Source organism: Giraffa tippelskirchi, chromosome 7, assembly GCF_054371585.1.
Source record: "Giraffa tippelskirchi isolate mGirTip1 chromosome 7, T2T-mGirTip1v1.2.pri, whole genome shotgun sequence".
In the NCBI taxonomy this organism is placed as follows: domain Eukaryota; kingdom Metazoa; phylum Chordata; class Mammalia; order Artiodactyla; family Giraffidae; genus Giraffa; species Giraffa tippelskirchi.
The window spans coordinates 56,530,521-56,547,848 of record NC_137281.1 but is presented as its reverse complement, the minus strand read 5'-3'; the positions used below and the strand labels follow the sequence as shown (position 1 = coordinate 56,547,848).

Genomic DNA, 17,328 nt, shown 5'->3' with positions numbered 1-17,328 from the left:
CTGAGGGACTGAACCCTCATCTCTTGCATCTCCTGCATTGGCAGGCAGATTCTTTACCATTGAGCCACATGGGAAGCCCACATATATATATATATATATGCATATATATATATATATACACACATATGCACACACACACATCCCTACACGCCTATAATGTGTAACCTAAAATTTCGGAAAACTAACTTATCATTATGTACTTAGGAAGCAGTAATTTCATTATTTACATCTCACTGTAAAACCCTATATTATATTTTTAAGAAATATTCTATCTAGATAAAAGATGCATGTGTCATAGGAAACCAAAGATAGTAGGCTTCTCATTGACACATACAACTCTATTCAAAGGAAATTCAGAGATAATTTTCATCTGTTTAGTCTCTGTAGGGTATTTTTAAATATTTTAAAATTCATGGGAATAATCAACATTCAGAAGAATTACATCTTTGGCAATGAGAACTACGTTGAGAGGTTTTAGAGCCTTTGCAAACTGCCACTCGAGCACATTATTTATGAACTCTTTGCTCTTTAAAATTGAGAACAAAGCAATTAACTACAATTTTACACCTTCAGAAAGACTAAGAACATGGTCTGCCATCTATTGTAAATTCCAGAGTGTATTTCACTTAAATTTATAGTTCCATTGTGTGGAAATTTTCCTTTTATTCAAAAGAAAGTTCTACAGTGAATCTTTTATTTTGTTCACAGAAAAGGGGCAATGCATACCAATTTCGTTCTTAAGAAAATAAGCTTAATAGGTCCCATTATGAAAATGATTCTGAGCCCAATATTTAAGCACATGATACACACAGGCAGACCCTATGAGGCAGGACACATGCTCCGGGGTCTGTTCACTGAATGTGAAGTGATCAGAGTGGAGGAACTGTGTGCCTTGAGAAGTGTCTGCACACTGGTGAGTGAGCACAAGTACTTCCTGTGGGTCAGACACCACTCAGGGCTTAAAAGGAAATCCCTTCATCTCCATGGAGGCCACACTGCACTCACAGCCCCAACAACCTCGTGTGCACTTGAACCCGGGGCTCAGGGACGATCAGCAGTGAAGTCCCAGGTACAGGGGAGAAGGCAAGGATCTGAGCCCACGTGGTCTGAGCAGAGCTTGAGTGCCCTTCTTTGTGTATGCTAGAAAGAAAGAAAGTTTAGTCGCTCGGTCATGTCAGACTCTTTGCGACCCCACGGACTGCAGCCTACCAGGCTCCTCCATCCACGGGATTTTTCCAAGCAAGAGTACTGGAGTGGGTTGCCATTTCCTTCTCCAGAGGATCTTCCCGACCCAGGGATCAAACCTGGGCCTCCCACATTGTAGGCGGATGCTTTACCGTCTGAGCCTCCAGGGAAGTCCTTCTGTGTATGCTATACTCTCCCTAAGAAGAGCAGGGATCAGGTGCTGGGAAGGGTCCACCAGGCCAATGGCAGGACACCAACAGCCAACCGAACACGCCTTCCACCTGGAGAGTGACGGCATGTTCCTTTTGGAGGCCAACAAGCAAAGGAACACAGACGACTGGGTTTTCACACTTCAGAGCATCCCAAGGAGGGAATTAGAATAGAACTTCTACCCCCTGTTCTTTAGGTCTCAGCATTGTCATCTCCATCTTCTTATTCCTGCTGCCTGGGTTAGGCCCCTGTTGCCTCCTCTATTAGATTAACGTTTCAGTAACATCTTTTCTCCTTCAATCTCCTGCTCAGTTGAATTTTCAAAGAGTGGTTCTGCTCATGACCACACCACTGCTCAAAAGACCTTCCAGTGGCTGCCTGTGTCAAGACGATAAAACACACACAAACTGGACTCCTGTGCTCTGCTGCCCAGCTATGCTCTCAACACACACTTCCTGCTCCCACAAACGAGGAGCCACTGATTCAGCCATTTCCACCTAATTCCCCTTCCACAATCTCAGCCTCAGGACTCTCGACAGTTCCTTAAGATCCTGTTGTGCTGAATGGTCTGTGGTGGACATCCTTCAGTGGGTGTGGATATACAAGCTGTGGCATATCCAGACAATGGAATGTTGTTCAGCACTAAAGAAAATATGAGCTATCAAGAGTCTTAAATGCATACTTCCAAATGAAAGAAGCCAATCCGAAGATACTACATGCTGTATGATTCCAACTATAAGGCATCTTGCCAAGACAAAACTCTGGAAACAGTAGAGACATCACTGGTTATAGGGATTGGAGGTAGTGGTTGTTGTTTAGTCACTAAGTCACATCTGACTCTCATGAGCCCATGGACTGCAGCCCACCAGGCTCCTCTGTTCATGGAATTTCCCAAGCAAGAATACTGGATTGCCATTTCCTTCTCCAGGGTATCTTCTCAACCCAGGGATCGAACCCAAGTTTCCTGCAATGGCAAGTGGATTCTTTAGGGGTTGGGGTGGGGTGTTGGAAATAAATAGGCAGAGCACAGAGAATTATCAGGGCAGTGACAATACTCTGTATGATACCATAATGATAGAAACATGTCCTTATAATACACTTGTTCAAATCCACAGACTGTACAACACCATGTACAAACCATGTCAATTACATATTTGGATAATTATCATGTGTCAGTACAGGCTCATCAATTAAAATAAATACACCACCTAATGGGGGGATGTTGATAACGGTGAAGACTATGCATGGGTGAGGGCAGAGGTAAATGGGAAATCTCTATACCTTCCCCTCAATTTTGCTGTCAATCTTAAACTTCTCTAAGAAAGTCATGACTTTTTAAAAATTAAAGGACTGATCAAGATGTATGCAGAATAACACTTCATGTCTCATTTCACTGTGATCCTGTACAAATGTTAAATTCTTAAATCATGTAACCTTATGACAAAGAGCTTTTAAAGGTAACAAAACACAAAGGTAAATTTTTAAAAATTAAGTCTCCTGATTATGTTTACATGTTTATCTACAAATTTTGCATTGAAGAATCAACACTTTCGTGAACTTGTTTTTTCTAATTTGCTTCAGGACAGTAAAATAAAAATCATATGTAATAAACAAAAAATAGAATCATAGCCTTTTATATGGAATGGAGCCAGCTGCTGAAAATTAAATCTTAACCTGCAGCCAACATTGATATTTGAATGTCAGAGACTAATTTCAGGAGGGGAAAAGGCAACAGTACATTGAGTAGTTGCAAATTATATACTTTTAAAAATTCTTTAAATATAATTTGAGCTCTATATAAAAATTACATATTTAAAACTAGAATTTTAAAAAATAGTCTCTAGTACAAAAAGCTAGTGAATATTCTATTTATTTCTATATTATACATATTAAACCTTTACTGAGAATCTTTCATATAAACATACATGTCAGACACTATTCAAGGTATTGGGAAACGTATTAGTTATCTACTGATGATGCTTGACAAAATTACCCCCAAACTCAGCAGCTTAAAATAATACCACTCACTAACAGTCTCTGAGAATCCAGAAGAGCTTCAGCAGGTGGTTCAGGCTCAAGGTCTCCCAGGGGTCACCATCAAGATGGCAGCTTCACTGGGGTGTCAGCATCTCCTGCTGGCTGGAGGCCTCAGGTCCTCACTAGCAGGCCCCTGCACAGGGCTACTCATCACATGGCAGCTGGCTTTTCCTTGAGTGAGAGACCCAAGAAGGAGCAAGAAAACAACCAGACCAGAAGCAGCAGTATCGCATAACCTCATCTCAGAAGCTGTTTTCCATCCTCTCTTCCACATCATGTTTGTCCCGGAGACCAACCTTGGTGCAACGCGGAGTGAACTACACAAGGGTATCCCAGGGAACCCGGCTCCCACAGTAAAACGAACACTAATGAGCCTTATCTGAATACATATTTTTATCTTACTAGCCAGGTTTATTTCTGATAGTACCCAATAGTCACTTGGTGCCAAGTTAAGATGAACAAGTAAGTGAGCAAGCTGAGAAATACAGGCCTGTGTCCAAACAAACCATCAGCTGGAGGCGTCACACTGCTCTCAGGTTGTGCGCATGCGTGCCTCTCTGCTGCTCGCGATCCCATCACCCGGACCCGTTTCTGGACCTGCGCAGTAACGCCCACTCTTCAATTTGTCACTTCCAATTCTGTCACCTCCACAATTGTGTTCATCCTCTCTCCCAACTAAATGTCACTTTCTCTTCTTAATTCCCTCCTCAGATGTTTTTAATTTCTCTATCACCAACTGCAACTTTTTTCCTGCATTGTAGTTACTAACGTTAAATATTTCTTGCTACTGATCCAGTTTCACCATTTGGAGAGGAAGCACAGTATTTTATTATATGTCCTGCATGGCAGGTATTCTAGCAATTATTTTAAAAAGAGGGAATTACTCCGTGAACGGGATTTATTAGACAGCACGCCAAAAGAAGAACTAAAAAACAGGAAAGAGCCTCAAAGACTGGAATCCATAAAGGGATAACCGGTAAAGAGAGAAATACATTTTGAGGCTGAAAGTAGGGCAGACAGATCATCATAGAAAAACGCTTTAGATGACAACTCTATCCACAGTATTGACCTGTCCTTCATGCCTTTCCCAACTACTGTAGTAAAGAAGATGCTTCACATAACTGGGGACAGTTTTGGCCCAGCTCTTAATTTTAACATTCTCAACACATATATGGGTTACAACACTTCATGAAATTTTAAGTTTCTACTCATTTCCATCTTCTTTAGGAAATATAGACATTCAAACTGGGAAACTGTTCCACCTCCATTACTTACACATTTCTGAATCCTGATCGTCATAGAATATGTTTTGTCACATTTTATCATGATGCATCAATATAGCCAGGATTTATTTTTCAATTCATTGATGTTTAACAGAATCATGTTAAAGATTAAACAAGAACTGAGTTCTAAATGTGCTTCTGTCACTTGACCTCAGTCCATGTCATTTCAAAGTCATTAACGTCTCCTTCAGCACGTCAGCCTATCACACAATAGCTGTACGTTTCCATTGAATGATGGGAGATCACTTGTTTTCAGAATGAAAGTAGATATCTACTAATGTATACAGAATAAAATAAATTAATATTTTATTCAAAATTGTATCTGTTCAATAATTCATAATAAATAGAATACCAATTAGTAAAGAAACAGAACTGAAATATTGACCCATTAATTGTTGTTGTTGTTCAGTTGCTAAGTTGTGTCCAACTCTTTATGACCACATGTACTGCAGCATGTCAGACTTCCCTGTCCTTCACTATCTCCCGGAGTATGCTCAAACTTATGTCCATTATTATATATATTCCATTAATTATATATATTCGCAACACCTTACTGTGATTTAAGAGGCCCTAAATAATCCAAACTGATTATTTTCTGACTTCAGTCCGCCTCCCTGCCAGAACATTGGCTTCCTTTCCATTTCTCAATTATGTTCAGCTTTGTCCAGCTCTGGACTTCTGCTTCTGTTACTTCCTTTCCACAGAATGCTCATGATACTTCCTTTCCATAGAATGCTATCACAAAATTTTCATAGGGTGGACTGGTCATATTGCCGAGTTTCAATTTAAATAAATTCTCTCTGAGAGACCTTCTAAAACTTCAATTTCTTAATAGGAGCTCAACCAAATTATTCTCTATCATAGCACTTTTCATGTATAATTGTATTATAATAAGAAATTTAGATTTTTATTTGTTCACTTGTCTATTGACCTCCTGCCAGATTAAATTTTGAGCTCCCAGGGCAGTAGTCATGTTTTATTTTTTAATTTGCCAACTCATAACCAAGCATAATACAGTGCTTGGGACATGGAGGGCATTCAGAAATATCTTTGAATAAATGAATCAACATCTCATCAATCAAACCCAATCTTTTACAATTAATCCTTTATAAAATTTCACTCTACATTCTGTTCTTGCTTTTCCTGAGCAAACCTTTTAATTCAGTTTTACAGAATTTTTGTGTTATCCTTCACCCAAGTGATCAACCTGTATAAAGTACATTTTAGGAAATGAAGTCAAGCCGTGTCCAGGATGGGACTCATCATGTTTACCTGCAGTGGACGTACAGGGCAATAACCTGCCCTCATCAAGTCAAGGGTGGTAGAGAGCCATCACATGGAAATAAAGACATTTCCTGAAACTGAAATGAAAGAAGCACTAAGAATATGTCTCTTGTAAAGAAATGAGAGAGTGAAACTGCGAGCTAAATATCTATTCCAGTAGATGACTACACTGCAGAATGCTAGAGAAATTTCCTATTTTTATTAAACCATATGGGGAAGCCTGAAAAGAGCTGCATTTAGTCTGGAAGTGGCACAGCTGTACAGCAAGAGTGATTACACGAGGCTGAGTGGCCTTATTTTTTCAGCTCTCTTGTTTCCACTGTTTACCTCTCCACTCTGCTCTCACACTGCCAGCCCAGAAACCCTTCTTTATGTTGTCCTCAGAGGCCCACATTTGTGAGGATCATCTGCCTGTGCGCACACACAGATGTCGTTGTGCGTTCGGGAAACCAACGGACCGTGGTTATTCCTCTTTCTTCCCCCAATACAATGTAAACTTCTGCAGAAGCTGAATAGAGGTCATCAAATGCCTTAATAAGGAAGTCAGAGAACTCTGTTGATTGTATGAATATTTGTCAAAAGGTTATAATTTGAGGATATTTCTATATAATCTTCTTATGAATATAAAAAAAATCCAGGCATTCTGGCATTATTGATTTTCTTTAAAACAAGCTCTGGAAAAATACATATATAAATATATACATATATTTCTGGCCTGAAACTTTGTTTCAGTGTAAGAATTTTACTCTTTACTTTCTTCAACTAGAGAAAAAAGCAGAAATCAGATTAGTGATACAAACTGATTACTTTTTCAACCTATCTCCTAGGTTCAAAGTATCTGCTATTTAGAGCTCATGAATATGAATGATACAAAATGATGGTGTGTAAAGAGTATTTGATTGTGATCTTGTATAAATATATAACACTTGGGATAAATCTGGACACAAATGCAATTATAATAAGGAAAATACATCTGAGAAAACTATGAGAATTCAAAATTTATTTTAAATTTAATAAATATTGGCTCCTACTTATATTATACTTATGTTTAAAAGGAATATTAACATACTTGTTTACATTATTAATACACTCTTTTCTTTGTTCCCACAATGATACAGGGAACATAAAGTCTGATCTTCCCAAATTGAATATTTTAACAGATGAATTGTGCAATCCTGATGTTACAAATGCAAGAAGTAAATATACATCCTGCATTCATTTTTTCATAACCAGGCCTAGAGAGAGGTACCTATCGGGATGACAGTCTCAGATATTCCTCAGTCCTGACACAGGGAATAAGATAAGTCAATACAATTTCAGACACCCTCCCGGTCACAGTCAGAATGTGATTTATGGTATGTGAATCACTCTCCCAGAGTGACTAATGTGAAGAGCCAAAGGAAGCCAAATTCTGCTCCAGGGTCTCAACTAAAAGCTGGCTCACAGATTTATCACTAATTATTTATCTGATGCCTTGTGTGATACCTACCCAAGTGGTCTGTAGGGAAATTTTAGGGCTTTCCTTTCAGATATTTAAAACTTACATTTTCCAAAACAAGAAAAGAACAATTCCAAATTTTCCACATTGGTGCTTGTAAGTATACTTTGTAACCATGGTGACTTGGTAATCAACAAAGAAAATGCATGAAAACCCACCTTAGTGTTGCACCAAGTCTGAAGTCAAACTAGAATTCCTATTTTAGCCCCTAATCAAGGCTTCTGGCCACAGACAAGTCACATCATTTCTCTGAATTTCGGTTTTATCTCTAAAGTGGTAGAACTCAAGAATAATCATATGTTATGTAAAGAAGTACAATATCACTTGGAATATATAGAGATAACTTGAACAGCTGTATTATTTATCCTACTAAACAACCACTGAAATAACAAATCATATAGGTAATAAAGATAACACAGAATAAAGAAATACAACATCCAAAAGAAGTTACAAAATGAGGAGGAAATAAGCAAATACCAGATGAGACTGATTTTGAAAAAAGCAAGACGATGAATTTAAACCCACTCATAAAAATTATCATACTAAATGGAAAGTTGAAACATATTATTTAAGCTAGAGACTCTGCAACTGAACAAAAGAACAACACTCAAATTTATGGTGACTACAAGAAGCTCACACTAAATATAAAGACAGAAATAATTCAAAATTAAAAGTATGGGAAAGATATCAAAGTAAATCTTAGAGAAAAGAATACACCAGGAACAAAGAGGGTCATTTCATAATGATAAAGCAGTCTTAATGAAAAATTCGCCAAATGTACATAACCCTAAACCTTTATTCAATTGATAAAAGAGTTTGAAAATGCATACAGGTAAAACTAATAGAACTACAAAGGAAACAAATAAACCCAAATTATAGTCAAATATTTAAACAATCCTGTCAATAATAGAAAAAGGACATAGAAAATCAGGAAGATATAAAAGACTTGAACATTATTAACCAATTTGACCTAATTGATATTAATAGAACCTTGCACCAAAAATAGCACAATACACATTATCACAATGCACATATGTCTATACAGAGGATTCTATAAAATTCACAAAATCTCTCAAAACTCTTAAGTGTAGCAAAACTGATACAATATCAATCAGTTCAGTTCAGTTCAGTTGCTCAGTCGTGTCTGACTCTTTGTGACCCCATGAACCACAGCATGCCAGGCTTCCCTGTCCATCACCAACTCCCGGAGCTTACTCAAACTCATGTCCATCAAGTTGGTGATGCCATCCAAACATCTCGTCCTCTGTCGTCCCCTTCTCCTCTTGCCTTCGATCTATCCCAGCATCAGGGTCTTTTCCAATGAGTCAGTTCTTCACATCAGATAGACAAAGTATTGGAGTTTCAGCTTTAACATCAGTCCTTTCAGTGAACACCCAGGACTGATCTCCTTTAGGATGGACTGGTTGGATCTCCTTGCTGTCCAAGGGACTCTCAAGAGTCTTCTCCAACACGACAGTTTAAAAGCATCAATTCTTTGGTGCTCAGCTTTCTTTATAGTCCAACTCTCACATACATACGTGACTACTGGGAAAACCATAGCTTTGACTAGATGGATCTTTGTTGGCAAAGTAATGCCTCTGCTTTTTAATATGCTCTCTAGGTTTGTCATAACTTTTCTTCCAAGGAGCAAGCGTCTTTTAATTTCATGGCTGCAGTCACCATCTGCAGTGATTCTGGAGCCCCCCAAAATAAAGTCTCTCACTGTTTCCATTGTTTCCCCATCTATCTGCCATGAAGTGACTGGACTGGATGCCATGATCTTAGTTTTTTGAATGTTGAGTTTTAATCCAATTTTTTCACTTTCCTCTTTCACTTTCATCAAGAGGCCCTTTAATTCTTCTTAATTTTCTGCTATAAGGGTGGTGTCATCTGCATATCTGAAGTTATTGATATTTCTCCCAGCAATCTTGATTTCAGCTTGTGCTTCATCCAGCCCAGAATTTCTCATGATGTACTCTGCATATAAGTTCAGTAAGCAGAATGACAATATACAGCCTTAACATACTCCTTTCCCAATCTGGAACCAGTCTGTTTTTTCCATGTCCAGTTATAACTGTTGCTTCTTGACCTGCATACAGATTTCTCAGGAGGTATGTCAGGTGGTCTGGTATTCCCATTTTGTTAAGAATTTTCCACAGTTTGTTGTGATCCACACAGTCAAAGGCTTTGGCACAGTCAATAAAGCATAAGTAGATGTCTCTCCAGAACTCTCTTGCTTTTTCGATGATCCAGCGGATGTTGGCAATTTGATCTCTGGTTCATCTACCTTTTCTAAAACCAGCTTAAATATCTGGAAGTTCATAGTTCATGTACTGTTGAAGCCTGACTTGGAGAATTTTGACCATTACTTTGCTAGTGTGTGAGATGAGTGGATTGTGCAATAGTTTGAACATTCTTTAGCATTGCCTTTCTTTATATTGGAATGAAAACAGATCTTTTCCAGTCCTGTGGCCACTGCTGAGTTTTCCAAATGTGCTGGCATATTGAGTGCAGCACTTTCACTGCATCATCTTTTAGGATTTGAAATAGCTCAGCTGGAATTCCATCACCTCCACTAGCTTTGTTTGTAGTGATGCTTCCTAAGGCCCACTTGACTTCACATTCCAGGGTGTCTGGCTCTAGGTGAGTGATCACACCATCATGGTTATCTGGGTCATGAAGATCTTTTTTGTATAGTCTTTCTGTGTATTCTTACCACCTCTTCTTAATATCTTCTGCTTCTGTTAGGTCCATACCATTTCTGTCCTTAATTGTGCCCATCTTTGCATTAAATGGTCCCTTTGTTCTCTAATTTTCTTGAAGAGATCCCTAGTGTTTCCCATTCTATTGTTTTCCTCTATTTTTTTGCATACAGAAATAAATTATATTTCTGTCCCTAGAAACTTACAGTACTGCCCAAGGCAATCTATACATTCAATGCCATCACTATCAAAATACCAAGGGCATTTTTAACAGAAATAGAACAAATAAATTAAAAAATTGTATACACACACAAAAGATCCCAAGTAGCCAAAACAATCTGGGAAACAACTACAGTGCTAGAGGAATCAGGCACCCTGCCTTTATACTATACTAGAAAGCGACAGTAATCAAAATACTATGGCACTGGTAGAAAAGCAGACACATAGTTAAATGAACAGAATAGACAGTCCAGAAATAAACCCAAACACTGATGATGTAGAAATCAAACATTAAAAACAATGTTATTTATAATAACATCGAATATATGTAATACTTAGGGGTAAAACTGACACAGAAGTCATTAGTCATCAGGGAAGAAACAAAAGCAAGTGCAAAGGCCCTGAGGCCGGAGCATTGTCAGCCTCCAGGAGGCACTAGGAGGTAGGTAGACAGAGGAAGAGAGGATGAAAAGTGAGCTCAAGAAGCAGGAAGGGGCCATGAGTTGCAGGGTCTCTGTGTCCTTGGTAAGGACTTAAATTTCATTCTTAGCCATCGTTTTTCTAGGTGACCCAGCGTCCCTTTGTAAAAATTACATAGCATTTTACTGATAATAACTTTACACCCGGATCCTAAATGTTAACATCCTCCTGCTCTCTAGGGATCTTTCAGACTACACATTCAGAAGGACTTCTGTTCCTTCCCCCATCTCCAGATCCACTCCCACCCCAGGTCCTTCAGCTCTGTCACATGCTCCTGTGGGTCCAGGCTGGCTCCTGACAGCTGCACTGCTTCAGACCCAAGAGCAGCTGGTTCCGATAAGCTCCTTCCCTAAGATGCTTGCTGTGCCGAAAGAATCTGTACCCTACAATTCTGATTTGAGGATATTTCATAAATCCTAACTGCACTGTTAGTGGTTAAGAGAGTTTGAACGAGTTACTTAATTTCCCAACATCCCACATTCACCATATTTAAACCAGGGAGCGCAACAAATACCTCCCCTTGTTGTCATGGAGATAAAAGGAGGGTGAGGCACAGATTCTGACAGGAGCTTCAGAATAACAAACAACAGATCAGCATTAATCGCTGTTGCTGTTAGGAATATACTTACAATAAGAAAATTATAACATATTGACCTATACTGTTTTTAAATCTTACCTTGACATTCTTTAACTTTCCTCTAGAATTCTAAAAAATTCAGTTATGATTTGTATTATTTGTATGGAAAAATCATTTTTTTTTCATTTGTTATATGTCCTACTTTAAATAAATCCATTAAAAGCACATGTATATGTTTAATGTGGACAAATTTTGCATTGTGCCTCACTCAGGTGTATTTGTAACACTAAATCTTTCAAATATACATGATCCAGCACATCCCTGAATTTGCAATGCCATCATCACAAATAAGACAATACTTTCCTAACAGTACCTAGCACTCACATGCTAGCAAAGTAATGCTCAAAATTCTCCAAGCCAGGCTTCATCAGTACGTGAACTGTGAACTTCCAGATATTCAAGATAGATTCAGAAAAGGCAGAGAAACCAGAGATCAAATTGCCAACATCCGATGGATCATCGAAAAAGCAAGAGAGATCCAGAAAAACATCTATTTCTGCTTTATTGATTACGGCAAAGCCTGTGACTATGTAGATCACAACAAACTGTGGAAAATTCTTCAAGAGATGGGAATACCAGACCACCTGACCTGCCTCCTGAGAAATCTGTATGCAGGTCAGGAAGCAACAGTTAGAAATGGACATGGAACAACAGACTGGCTCCACATCGGGAAAGGAGTATGTCAAGGCTGTATATTGTCACCCTGCTTATTTAACTTACATGCAGAGTACATCATGAGAAATGGCAGGCTGTATGAAGCACAAGCTGGAATCAAAGATTGCCAGGAGAAATATCAATAACCTCAGATACACAGATGACACCACCCTTACGGCAGAAAGTGAAGAAGAACTAAAGAGCCTCTTGATGAAAGTAAAAGAGGAGAGTGAAAAAGCTGGCTTCAAACTCAACATTCAGAAAATGAAGATCATGGCATCTGGTCCCATCACTTCATGGCAAATAGATGGGGAAACAATGGAAACAGTGACAGACTTCATTTTTGGGGGCTCCAAATGTCACTGAAGATAGTCACTGCAGCCATGAAACTAAAAGATGCTTGCTCCTTGGAAGAAAAGCTATGACCAACCTAGACAGCATACTGAAAAGCAGAGACATTACTTTGCCAACAAAGGTCCATCTAGCTAAAGCTATTGTTTCTCCAGTGGTCATGTATGGATGTGAGAGTTGAACTATAAAGAAAGCTGAGTGCCAAAGAATGGATGCTTTTGAACTGTGGTGTCGGAGAAGGCTCTTGAGAGTCCCTTGGACTGCAAGGAGATCAAACCAGTGAATCCTAAAGGAAATCAGTCCTGAATATTCATTGAAAGGACTGATGCTGAAGCTGAAGCTCCAATACTTTGGCCACCTGATGCAAAGAACTGACTCATTGGAAAAGACCCTGATGCTGGGGAAGATTGAAGGTAGGAGGAGAAAGGGACCACAGAGGATGAGATGGTTGGATGGCATCACCGACTCAATGAACATGAGTTTGAGCAAGCTCCAGGAGTTGGTAATGGATAGGGAGGCCTGGCATGCAGCAGCCCACGGGGTCGCAAAGAGTTGGACACGACTGAGCGACTGAACTGAACAGTAAACCTAATACCGGTCTAAATGAAGAGTTTACAACTGATTCCGGGGTTACTAAAACTGACGGTGAATTGTGTTTAGTTATGGAAAAAACTCTTCAAATATTAAAACATTAAGTTACGGATGTGGAATTTGGTACTTGCAGCTGTTTTGTTTTCATTTGCAATATGATTTTGGCCAATCACACATTCCCCATTTGTTTGGAAAAGTGCATGAGTTAACCTCAGAATAAGCAATTTCACAACCATTTGTCAGAAATTAGACTACTCAATCCATTGGTTTTACATGAGCCTGTGCATCACAGAAGCGACTAAACACACAGGTGGCCGGGCCCCCTCCCTTCTGGCTCTGTGGGGAGGAGGGGGACAGGAAGCACTTGTCTCCAACAAGTTCCAGGTGATTCTGATGCTGCCGCTCAGAGGACACACTTGGAGAACTGCTGCCCTGGATCACGTTTTCACAACCCTTATGCATATTTTCAGCTATCTTAATCTATGTACCTGGTCAAATATTTACATTCCTGATTTAAGAACTAATTTTTGAGAACCTGCTGTAAGCTGGATGCCATTTAACATTAGAAGCAACAGTTGTGGATCTGTTTTCCAACTTGCCTCTGAAGCACTGAGAACGAAGTCCACGTGAAAGCAGTCCTTCATCCAGTGGGAACAAGGTTGAACCCCACTCTCACTAGTCAGTCTGACCGGGGCCACTCTGTGTATGCACACGCTTTTCGCTGAGCTGGTCCACCCAGGGAAGCTGTCTGGCCCTCCTGGCTGCCACTGCTTCTTGATGCAGTGATGAGGAGCACAGGTGTTCCGCAGAGAAGGGGACATTTGGAAAGGTCACAGTAAGTCTTATTCACCCCCAGGCTCGGGGGACCTCATGGGCTTGCTCTAAAGAGGGCCTTGGGGAGACTCTGACTGGGGCAGTTTTTCCCTCTAAGCAGATGCGCATCAGTCTCTCTTCCTTTAGAAAAGGCTATGAGATGCAGCGCTGCAGCTGGTGAGGCGCCCCGGGGCAGAGCCGGGCAGTGGGGTTACAGTTCCTCTCCGCCCCGTGACACACCTGTGTGCTTCCTCCAGCACACTGGACACGTCTGCCAACGCCACCCTCATCACTGGACACAGACCAGTGATCACCATCGCCCAGAGGCCACATGCTGCAGGCCTGACCCTGCCTCCCGCTCTGCAGACAACCCTGTTCAACCAGCACATGGCTCAGCCCAGGCTGTCAGGGGAAGCTAGGGCGGCCTTGAGAAAGAGTCTGATCACAGGAGTGGTAATTAGGGAAAGAGGGGTGGAGGCGGCCAGTTCAATACATGGAGGGTATAAAGCCAGGCTCGAACACAGGGTTACTCAGAAGATGAATAATGCAAGACCCTGCCCACATCTTTATGGACGAAGGTTTTTAAATTTGGACCTGCCCCTCAGTAAAGCTCTGGAATTGATGACCTCCTGCGTAAGTTAACTCTCTCTACAACAAATCATCCCACATCTCAGTGGGCGAAGGGGATAACCATCAGCCAAGCAGTGATCCCTCATGTGCTCAGGCAGCAGCGGCAGGTCTGCTGGTCTGGCCGAGGCTGGCCCCCTGAGCTGCTCAGTCAGGCTCTGTGGAAGCCACCAGCTTGTTGGCTGGAAGCCTGTGGATGGAGGCTGGCCTGGACTGGGACGGGTGAACCCTGCTGCAGGTCCCCTCCACAGCCCCAACAGGGACCCTTCCAGTGAGGTTGCAGATGAGAGGAGCTCAGAAACGCAAGCATCAGAGGTGCTCCTGTCCCACCGGCCGAGCAAGGCATCTGAGGCCGGAAGAATGGTGGGAGGGCAAGAGGGAAAAGTCTGGACCCAGGACCAGAGATGCACTCACTTACCACACCTGAGTTTTTCTGTTGTTGTTGTTTTAAATGTAGAAAACTTGGATGTCTTAAGAGGTATGAAAATCACCGTGCTTCACTATTAAGAGGGGGAAAAAAAACTCCCGCTCTATTTCTTCCATCTTTTTTTTCTACGATCATATGCAATTCCATTTTCAGAAAAGGAATCATATGGTTTGTATCCTCCTTTTTCCAGTTATTATATAGTGTACATTTTCATAAGCTTGTACTCTTCTTAAGCTCCATGATTAAGCCTACATAACATCCTGACTTGTTGTTATGCTCTATTACTTTAAACATTTCAAATTACAAAACTTCATTATGTACAATATTGTTCCTTGAGAAGAGTTAATCTAACCGAGAAGAGCTGATTTAACTGAAAATGGGCTGATTATTCTTAAGTTTCTCAATGCCTATTACCAAAATGCTTTCAAACATGTCTGTCCTACTTCCATGGCCAACCATGAATGAACTGTGCCTTCTGCAACCATGAATCTTTTCCTGTTTTACTAAGTATTGGCAATAAGAATAACTGCACTGACCTCTAGGGCCATGCTCAAGATTCAAATAGTTAATTCACATGAAGTCACAGAACAATGTTAGATGATCATTAAATAAACGGTAGTGAAACTATTACTCCCATTATAGTAATTTGACTGTGCTTCCCAGGTGGCAGTAATGGTAAAGAACCTGCCTGCTAATGGAGGAGACATAAGAGGTGCAGATTCGATCCCTGGGTGGGGAAGATCCCCTGGCGGAGGGCATGGCAACCCACTCCAGTATTCTTGCCTGGAGAATCCCGTGGACAGAGGAGCCCGGGGGGCTACAGTCCATGGGGTTGCAAAGAGTGGGGCATGACTGAAGTGACGTGGCACACACATATACACTAACTTTTTAAAAATCTTCTTTCGTGAATTCTCTCTTCATTTTCCTTTCTCCTTTCCTGTTTTTCAATCTTGATACTTTCTGACATCTTTGTTTTGTATCTTTGCTTCCCCTACCAGTTTCTATTTTCACTTTTTATATTACAAGAATACTAAATTTAAAGTCCCCTCGCTAAATTCTTTCGGGAACTGCACTATATGAAACAAATGAAACTACTAGTGTCTGTGTTGCCAGGTTTCCACAATAACACCCAGTGGAACAGTCAGAGAGAAAACAGCATCTGAAGACAAAGACAAGCCTGGAAACAGACTCACTACTTTTAACTGTGTCCATGTTCTCGCATTTCCCCTGAATAACTGGAATTTCTCTCCCTCAATTTCCAACCATGAAGTTTGCTGATGGGAAGATGCTCTCAGCTAGGAAAAGCTTTCAGCTTTCTGTATTTTGTGCGCCTGCAGGGGCTCTGTCAGGAATGGGTGGTTTCTCCCAGATTGATGATGAGCAATGACTGTTTCTTCCATCAAGAAGTGATATAAAACACTAGAATTACTCTGTGTGTGGAAGGTAAATACCCTCTCTCCTCACTGTGTTTTACTGGTAACAATTAAGTTGATATAAAAGTATATCCATGCAGCCTCTTGTGTATATTTCACACTCAAACATTCATAATTGCTCCCCCAGTGTAATAGCCTAGATGTTAATTTTAGATAGCTGAAATGGCAAGTCATATATTTTTGAATCATTGATTCATTTTTAATTAATGTCTATTTGTTTTTATTTTGAAACTCTACTGAAATAATAATGAAAGCTCAAAGTACAGGCCATAGAAATGGTTATATGAATTTGAATCAGTCGTGTTATTTGTGGATTCTGTAACTTTTTGACAAAAAGTCTGTTAAACTGGCCTCTGGTTAAGTTGTTCTGTTAAATTGGTCTTTGAATAGATGACTAAAGTTACAGCTTCACTTGAGTTTTCTGGGCAAGTAATAGAGAAAATTTGAAAAAGTCAAATAAAAAGAAAATGTATCACCGAAGAGTCTGAAATTCTACTTGAGGTCAGTGGTCATTAACTAAAATGAGACCTGTCAGGATGGCCCAGGGCTTTTCTTCAACCAAAATGAGCTGCTCAGTTGTAGACAGAGAGCAGGTGAAAGGTTTGATTTAACCAAGAAGAGGTGCCTGGTGCCTATAACAGAGTTCCCAGGGCAAGGGAGTTGATGTGTAAGAGCGGAGCTGTGACAGCGGTCCATGGGGATGAATGAGAGAAGAGCGATGAGAATAGGAGGAGCACTCGGGCAGGGAGAGGAGACACCTGAACAGGGAGTCACGATGGAGCGAAGGGAGGACCAGAGGAGCAGCTGAGACCCAGAGACGTGGCCAGGGAGACGGGAGTCAGCACAGCCCTGATAACAGCAAAATCTAGGGCGTTACCTGGGTTGAGATAAGATGAA

The 17,328-nt window shown here is 40.5% G+C and overlaps 2 long non-coding RNA genes across 2 annotated transcripts in view; both read right to left on the bottom strand.

Annotated features, from left to right (window-relative positions):
• LOC145512252 (uncharacterized) overlaps positions 1–3,909 on the bottom strand; it is a 55,306-nt gene extending 51,397 nt beyond the window's left edge. Inside the window, exon 1 of the long non-coding RNA XR_014058431.1 lies at positions 3,424–3,909. This is a non-coding gene — a long non-coding RNA (uncharacterized LOC145512252). The remainder of the gene's footprint in view (positions 1–3,423) is intronic.
• The window catches only part of LOC145512251 (uncharacterized), a 166,755-nt gene that overhangs the window by 135,085 nt on the left and 14,342 nt on the right, over positions 1–17,328 (bottom strand). The gene's annotated exons all lie outside the window — the stretch shown is intronic.